The sequence below is a fragment of the Dipodomys merriami genome, unplaced genomic scaffold (genome assembly GCF_024711535.1).
Source record: "Dipodomys merriami isolate MVZ:Mamm:240054 unplaced genomic scaffold, mDipMer1.0.p SCAF_90, whole genome shotgun sequence".
NCBI classification, from domain to species: Eukaryota; Metazoa; Chordata; class Mammalia; order Rodentia; family Heteromyidae; genus Dipodomys; species Dipodomys merriami.
Genome location: NW_027206513.1, coordinates 2723015 through 2732257, shown reverse-complemented (window position 1 = coordinate 2732257; position 9243 = coordinate 2723015). Strand labels below are relative to the sequence as shown.

General features: G+C 42.0%; 1 pseudogene; it reads right to left on the bottom strand.

Moving 5' to 3' along the window:
- Positions 1 to 3640: 3640 nt before the first annotated feature.
- Positions 3641 to 3886, bottom strand: LOC138821200 (cyclin-dependent kinases regulatory subunit 1 pseudogene; annotated as a pseudogene).
- Between the last annotated feature and the right edge of the window lie 5357 nt (positions 3887 to 9243).

Here is a 9243-nt window from a genome sequence, read left to right as displayed (position 1 = left end):
GCACTTTTTATACACTTTTTAGGGAAGGCAGGGACTTTGCATACATCATAGCATCTTATAACAAATTATTACACATTGTGGGAAAATCATAAAACAATTCTATAGTTTGATTGGTGCACTACAAAGCAGGAAAGGACCAGAAACAGGTTGTTGGTTAGATCAGAGGTCTGACGTACTTTACACTGGTTGGCTTGCACCACAGGGGAGTCTCAAGGAGATACAAGCTAAACTGCAGGGTTCCTTTCTCAAACAAACACCATCTGTGGTCTGACTACTGGGTCACCATGCCCTCCAGCACCTGCCTGTGGTTTTCTCAAGGATTGTTTACGTTCCTAGTCACCCAAGAATTGCTGCTTCTGTTCATTCCAGGTCGGGCTCATAGTCAGCTGCATAACTCATACCTTAGAAGATGATCACTAGCTCAAGATGGAGTCACCCAGGCCTCAGGCTCCTCAGGATCTGTCATTTGAATTTGATGACAGTGGATATTCTGAGAAAGATCTTGGTAGGCAATTTCATGACTCGCTGAATGTCTTAGTATTACATGTAGAAATCTAGATGGTATAGGTCAGCCTCTCCAGCTGGCCTGTTGATTCAGATCAGAGGGAAAAAATAGGAGACATATAAGGCCTCTGCCCAGATGTCAGAGCATATTACTTTATTTTATTTTATTTTATTTGAGAACATACTGTACAGAGGGGTTACAATTACATGGGCAGGATAATGCATACATTTCTTACCAAGCATTGCAGCCTCCTCCTTTGTTTACCCTTTACCTCCCTTCCCAGCCTCCCCCCTCCCCCCCACCCAATCATACCCCCCTCCCCCCCCCCACACCGACATTGTAAAGCTGGTTTTGACATGACATTTTGTACTTCTCATTGTTGCAACAGGTCCACCTGAATCCTTAAATGACTTGTTTGTCCCCATCTCCTCCACATGTTATACTGACATCAAATATAGTGAAAGCGGGGGTTACACTGTGGGGGAGGGACATACAAAGCAACAAAGAAATAATCTTATAAATGCGTTAGAAACACATGCATGAAAGAAATGAAAACATTAAAATACATATTTAAGGGTTCATTTTCCTAACATCACATTATCTGACCTTTTCCGCTTGACTCATACCTCTACTAGATATTGCAAATAAGGGAAACCATGGGACCTATGTTTCTTTGGGCCTGCCTTACTTCACTTAATATAATTTTTTCCAAGCCTTTCCATTTCCTAACAAATGGGGAAATGTCATTCTTTCTGATGGAGGCATAGAATTCCATTGTGTATATATACCACATTTTCTTGATCCATTCATCTACTGAGGGGCATCTGGGTTGGTTCCATATCTTAGCTATGGTAAATAATGCTGCAATAAACATAGTTGTGCTGGTAGCTTTAGTGTGGTCTTTTTTGTAAACATTAGGGTAAATGCCCAAAAGTGGGATTGCTGGGTCATAGGGGAGTTCTATGTGAAGTCTTTTGAGGAACCTCCATACTGCTTTCCAAAGTGGTTGAACAAGTTTACATTCCCACCAACAATGAAGTAAGGTTCCTTTCTGTCCACATCCCCTCCAGCATCTGTTGTTGTTAGAGTTCTTGATTTTTGCTGTTCTAACTGGAGTGAGGTGATATCTCAATGTTGTTTTGATTTGCATTTCTTTTATGGCTAGGGATGTTGAACATTTCTTCATGTGTCTATTGGCCATCCTTCTTTCTTCTTCAGAGAAGCTTCTCTTTAAGTCTTTCGCCCACTTATTTATTGGGCAGTTGTTTCTTTGAGGATTTGTTGTTGGGTGGTTTAATTTTTTGAGTTCCAAGTATATTTTAGATATGAGACCCTGTCCGTTGTATGGCTAGTAAAGATCTTCTCCCAATCCGTGGGCTTTCTATTGATCTTGCTAGCTATGTCATTTGCCCTGCAGAAGCTCTGCAGCCTTATGCAATCCCATTTGTCCAACCTTTCTTTGATTTGTTGTGTTTCCGGGTCTCTATTCAGAAAATTTCGGCCTGAGCCAAGGAGACCTAGGGTTTCTCCTATTCCATCCTGTAATGTTTTCAGAGTGTCTGCTTTGAGTTCAAGGTCTTTGATCCATTTGGAGTTGATTCTGGTGCAGGGTGATATATAAGGATCTAGCTTTAGTTTTCTACATGTAGTTAACCAATTTTGCCAGCACCATTTACTGAAGAGGCTGTCTTTCTTCCATTCTATTGTTTTAGCTCCCTTATCGAAGATTAGATGGCTATAGGTCTGTAGGTTCATTTCTGGGTTTTCAATTCTATTCCATTGGTCCTGAGGTCTGTTCTTATGCCAATACCAAGCTGTTTTGATTACTATGGCTTTATAGTAGAGTTTGAAATTTGGTATTGATATTCCTCCAGCAGTGTTCTTTCCATTGAGGAGCGTTTTTGCTATTCTGGGTCTTTTATTGTTCCATATGAATTTTTGGATTGCCTCTTCTATTTCCTTGAAGAATGAGGTTGGAATTTTGATAGGTATCGCGTTGAATTTGTAGATAGCCTTGGGAAGTATTGCCATTTTCACGATGTTAATCTTGCCAATCCAGGAGCATGGGAGGTTTTGCCATTTTTTAAGTTCTGTGTTGATTTCCTTTTTCAAGATTTTAAAGTTTTCATCATAGAGGTCCTTCACTTCTTTAGTTAAGTTAATTCCTAGGTATTTTATTTTTTGTGGGGCTATTACAAATGGAGTTGCTTTCCTAATTTCAGCCACACTTTTCTCATTGTTGGCATACAGAAAAGCCATTGATTTTGGGGGGTTAATTTTATAACCTGCTACTTTGCCAAAGTTTTGAATCAGCAGAGCATATTACTTTAGAGTAAACTTTTTTATATGAGTATATGCTAAAATAATTATTAAAAAATACTAAATACATAAATCAGCATCAAACTTGTCTATTATATCTAGTATTATGTGTTGTACATAATTACAAGTACTGTTTTTCTTTTTTTAATCTTGAAACATAGAACAACTTTCTTGAATAAAATGGAAAGTTTCCAGTACATTGAGAGAAAAATCCATGAGTTACCATACATACAGTACCCAGTAGGAAAAAATAGCGGGTTTACACAATCCCTCGTACAGCCATGGTCTGATTCTTTTTTTTGGCGGGGGGTGGGGGGGTCCGGTTGTGGGGCCTGAACTCTGGGCCTGGGTGCTGTCCCTCAGCTCTTCAGCTCAAGGCTAGAGCTCTACCACTTGAGCCACAGTGCCACTTCCGGCTTTTTTCTTTCTTTCTTTTTTTATTTCTTTTTTTTTTTATTTGCTTATGTGGTGCTGAGGAATCGAACCTGGGGCCTCATGCATGCAAGGAAAATGCTCTACCACTGAGCCACCTTCCCAGCCCTACATGGTCTGATTCTTAAGACACTTTCTCCCTCTACCAAGTGCTCTGCCGACTTCTGAGATGCCACCCAGCTGAGCTTGTAGCCCACAAAGCGCTCCTCTGGCAGGACCATGTTAGTGGCTCACTCAAGAAGCAAAGCAGTTTTCAGCACATTCTAACAGTGAATCAAACATGCTTTAAATATCAATGTGAGAAATAAGAAAGCAGCATAATCATGCTATGAGAAGGATGTTAGAAAGGGCAGTTTTATAAAGCGTGAGACTGAAAATGGTTCTCTAGCTTTGTTTCTTTGGCTTGTTGGGCAGCGGCCTCTGGAGCTGCAAGATGTGAGGTTCTGGTTCATGGATCATATAATGACCCCACCCCTGACTCTGATGGACACCAAGATTCCTCCATTCAGACTCAGACATCAAATGGGTTTTAGGGACAAGTTTGGCTATGGCCTTGGGTAACATTACATGCAGGTATTTGAACTCTTCGTGGTTGTATTTATCCGAATAGTAAATTTGTTTACGCAACATGTCTGCTCTGCCTGAAAATTTCCAGCTGTGAGATCCCAACCTCCAAACAACTCCCAGAAGCACGCCTATACTATGTTTTTCTATGACTAGCAACACAGTAGCTTTCTTAACATCAACACCACTGCAAACAAAATGCATTGTGTTATGGTATTACAACAGCTACAATGTCACTAGGCAATAGGAATTTTTCAACTTCATTATCATCTTATAAAGCCCCTGTCAATGTATTCAGTCCACCCTTGATCAAAACAACAGTATGTGTGTGCAAATTTGTATCACATTAATGACCAAAACATTTATAACCAATACAATCATTTCTGCTACTGGTCATGTGGTTGTTCTTGGTATCTGTGTGGCTGCAGGTCATGTGGTTGTTGATATCTGTGTATAACTCCCTTTGTCTCTCCCCTTTCTCATTTCTCTTTGCTCCCAATTGGCCTTAATTCCTTGCCTATTAAGTAGCACACAATTAGTGCCACCTGTGGTGGTGGTGTTTTTCTCGACCTTAATCATAGAACACAGGATAACATCATTTTTCCCTGCCCAAGACATGTGCATTCTTGATATAATCTTCATTTACCTCATTGTACAGTCAGAAACACTCAATAGTTAGGGTTAATCACCTCTGCCACTGTTAAAAGTGCTTTTTTTATTTACTGGTCTCAACTTCAAGCTTAATGGAAAAATTGTCATGTTCTTAATGGGAGCATTCCTGCTTTGTGAACTGATAAATCTAAACCAGTAGCTCTCAACTAAGGATGACTCCCCCCTTCCCACCCTGTCCTAAGCAGAGGACATTTGATGATGTGTGAAGACATTTTTTTGTTTCCCGAAACTGAAAAGCAGGTGCTACTGACATCTAGTGGTAGAGGTGTATGCTACTAAACATGCTAAGTGCAATGCACAACAACCTCCAATACAAGAAATTGTCCTGCCCCAAAGGACAATTATCTATCGCTGGAAGAGGATAATCTTGCTTTAAATCAGAAGGGTCCAATGTTGAGGAGATAGAAAGTAAAGACTTTTATGGGCATCCTTGGGGATAATATGTAGAGAATTGACTTCCAAGGCTGGGAATGTGGCTTTGTGGTAAAGTGCTTGCCCAGTATGCACGGAGCCCTGGGTTCCATTCCTCAGTACCACATACACAGAAAAAGCTGGAAATGGTGCTGTGGCTCAAGTGGTAGCGTGATAGCCTTGAGCAAAAGAAGCTCAGAGACTGCTCAGGCCCTGAGTTCAAGCCCCAGGACTGGCAAAAATAAAAATAAAGAAAAAAAGAAAAAAAGAATGACTACCATTGGTACCCTGGATTTCCAGAGCTACAGATCCTAGAAGAAATAGCATCATTTTTCATGACTGTGTATACCCACAAGGTATTGCACCTTGCTAGTGCTATAACTGAGTCTTCAAAAGACATTGCACTATCTTATGCCAGCTGCTTTCTCTTTTTCTTATTACATATGACAGAAAATTTGCCTTCTCTAACCTTTGTTTTGGTCACTCATGGGGCTTGAACTCTGGGCACTGTCCCTTAGCTCTTCAGCTCAAGGCTAGTGCACTTGAGCCACAGCGCCACTTGCGGGTTTTTCTGGGGGGTTTTTTTGGTGCTGGGGAATTGAACCCCGGACCTCATGCATGCAAGGCAAGCACTCTACCACTGATCCACCTTCCCAGCTCTTCTCTAACCATTTTTATGTGCATAACTCAGTGGCATTAGTGATATTCATGTTCCCCATTAAGTATTTCCAAACTTTTCCATCACTCCAAACAGAAACTCTGTAACCACTGAGAAATAATTCCCTATTTATCATCCGTTCAGTCCCTGCTTACTCCTAATTCACTGTCTATAAGTTTGTCTATTCTAGGAATTTCATATGAATTAGTCTGGCTTACGTCACTTAGCATATGGTTTTTGAGGTTTATGTATTTGTATTACATACTCATTCCTTCTCTTGGTAAATAAAATCCCTTTTCAGGGTAAGTAATATACATTTTGTGTATGTACTAATAAGTTGGTGGACAATGGGCTTCTCTTCCCACTTTTTGGTTATTATGTCTAATAATACAATGAAAATTATTGTACTTATATTTGAGTCCTTATTTTTAGTTATTTTGTTTGAATAGGTGGCAGTGGAATTGTTGGGACATATAATTCATGTTTAGGTCAGATAATTGTATTGTTTTTAGTGGAAGTGAGGTTTTTGAACCCCAGGCCTCATGCTTTCTAGGTTGGTATTCTACCTCTTGAGCCACACACCTCAGACCTTTTTGCTTTAGATGTGTTTTCCCAGGGACTGCTTCAGATCACAATCCTCTGTCCATACCTATCTAATCCTTCAATCTGTTGTGTGAAACCACCATACCCAGCCTTGTGCTTCTGCAAGTCTTGCCCACTTTAATCTCTGCCTGAGTAGCTAGGATTACAGGCATAAACCTTTACACCTAGTACTGCTTTATAATTATGAGGAACATCATTTACCTATTGCTGTAGAGAAATAATCTCAAAGCTTTGTAGTTTAAAACAATTACTTTTGACCTTGTATTCTATGTGAGTCAGGAACCCAGCTATTTCCCAGTGCATCTCGTGAGATTGGAGTCAAAGTATCTTCAGGAAAATGCTTTCCTGGTATACCACTCACGTATCTGGCTGTCCACAGGTTTCAGGAGCATTTCTTCATGATGACTGGTTTCTCCCCAGACAAGTGATTCAGGAGAGTAAGGAAAAAACTGCAGTGGTCTTGGTTATGCACCATCACTTTAGCCGCATTGTATTTGTTAGATATGAAAGTACTTTAGACACATTGTGTTTGTTAGATGTGAGAGCTTTTGAAGGGCTTTTTAGAATTACTAAACAGAGCCTGGGAATGTGGCTTAGTGGTAGAGTGCTTGTCTAGTATGCATGAAACCCTGGGTTCAATTCCTCAGTACCACATAAACAGAAAAAGCCAGAAGTAGTGCTGCGGCTTAAGTGGTAAGGTGCTAGTCTTGAGCAAAAAAGAAGCTCAGGAACATGCCCAGGCCCTGAGTTCAAGCCCAGGACTGGCAAAAAAAAAAAAAAAAAAAAGAATTAGTAAACACATTTTACATCCCCACATTATTTTTGAATTTTTAAGTTCTCTGTGTGTGTGAATATGTGTGTATGTGTGTGCGTGCGCGCACATACATGTTCACCTGGGTGCTGTCCCTGAGCTTTTTTGCTCTGGACTAGCTTAATTGGAGATAAAATCCCACTGACTTTCCTGTTAGGGGTGGCTTCAAACCATGCTCCTTAGACCTCAGCCCCCTATATAGGTAGGGTTGTAGATGTGCATCACTGGCACCTGGCTGTATTTCTTTTTTATACCTAGATAATATACTTGATTCCCCCCCTAGTTCTTCTGTCAGGTTTTATGGTTACCTCTTGCTTAAATCAATTACATATTGCTGCATAATAAACCATGCAACTCTTACCTTCTAGTCTCATGCACTTTGGGAGCTACAGATTATGATGCAGATATGGAAAAACTCTAGAAGAATACCATGACCAACCAGTCCAGAAGATGACCCTGAAATGGCATCAAGAATCCCAATCACGGTGCTGGGAAGGTGGCTCAGTGGTAGAGTGCTTGCCTTGCTTGCATGAGGCCCTGAGTTCGATTCCCCAGCACCACATAAGCAAAAAGAAAAAAAGCCAGAAGTGGCGCTGTGGCTCAAGTGGTAGAGCGCTAGCCTTGAGCAGAAGAGCTGAGGGACAGCGCCCAGGCTCAGAGTTCAGGCCCCACGACCGGACCCAAAAAAAAAATCCCAATCACAAAGAACCTATTAAGGGGATAGGCCCCCAATTTCCTAAGCTATATGCGTTTTGCCAAGAAGCACAAGAAGAAAGGCTTGAAGATGCAGACAAACAATGCCAAGGCTTTGAGTGCATATGCGAAGCCTTGATTATCAAGACTACTGTAAAACTCAGGTTAATAAATACAAGATTCTAATGGGTACCAGCCACAAGCTCCAACAACTTGCTTATGTCCTACAACCAAACTTGAGAAGTGAAGTGTGTTCATGACTACATTGCCAAGTCACAGGTGCTGTTGGCAAAATGCCAAGGCTCAAACCAAGACCCAGGTTCAGGCTCCAGTTCATGCTCTCAAAGGTGTCTGTGCCTTTGTCTGCCAATGGAAGAAAACACAATGATGTGACCTCCTAGCTACTGGGGGGGCGGGGGGGGGGGGGGGAGGGGGAGGCACGCGGGAGGGAGGGGGGAGGGGCGTCCTGTGTTGTTTCTGCAAATTAACTCAGGCAAGATCTGTAATGAAGACTGGAATCATCTGGAGTTTCTTCAGTTCTCCACTTTCCCTGAATCTGTGGTCAGCTGTGTGTTGACTTGGTGACTTTATTTTTATAGGAGTTGCTCGCTTCCATTAGTCTTATCCCTCCTAGGTCTGTTTCTCCCTTATCTTCAGCAGAGTAGCCAGGCTTAAAGTCTTGAAGAGGGCATTTCAAAAGACAAAGTATGTATTATTAGCATGCCCTCCATCTCAGGTCTCAGCCCTTCCCCCAAAACCAGTTGATCTAGCCAGGCTTAACTGCAAGTGCCCTTCAGCCCTGGCTGTTCCCCCCACTTTACTTCCTGAAGTCACATGTTATCCCTAGCCCCCAGCTACATCCATGAACTACCGCCTAACTGTAACTGTGGCAATCAGAAAACCCCACCTGGCTATGTGCTACTTCCCACCCCCAATAAAATTTTCCTGCCCCAGTCCCGTGGCTATAAAAAATGCCCCTAAACAAAGGACAGGCACCATTTCTCCCTCTCCTGTGAGGGAATTGGCCCTGTCAGCCCCTGCTGACATATACTCCTTTTGCTGTATGTGACTATGTCTGTGTGGCCTTCTGGGATGGTGGCTTTCAGGCATAGTTTGGAACTATGATTCTGTTAGAATCAACTCAGATTGAACAAGATATGAGCTAGGCTTGGGGCATGCCTGCAACCCCAGTATAATGGAATGTGGTGACTTTGAGGCTACACAGCAAAATCAAAATGAAAAATAAAGCTGGAAGACAGGTGGGTGGCTCCCACCTGTAATCCTAGCTACTCAGGAGGCTGAGATCCGAGGATCGTGGTTTGAAGCAGTCCAGGCAGAAAACTCCCTGTGAGACTCTTATTTCCAATTAACCACTCAAAAACTTAAAGTGGCGCTGTGGCTCAAGTGGTAGAGTACTAGCCTTGAGCACAAAGAGACTCAGGGACAGTGCCTAGGGTTCAGGTCCCACAACCAACAACAACAAAAAGTTGGGCACAGATGGCTCATGCCTGTAATCTTAGCTACTCAGGAGACTCAGATCTGGGAATCATGGTTTGAAGCCAGCCTGGGCAGGAA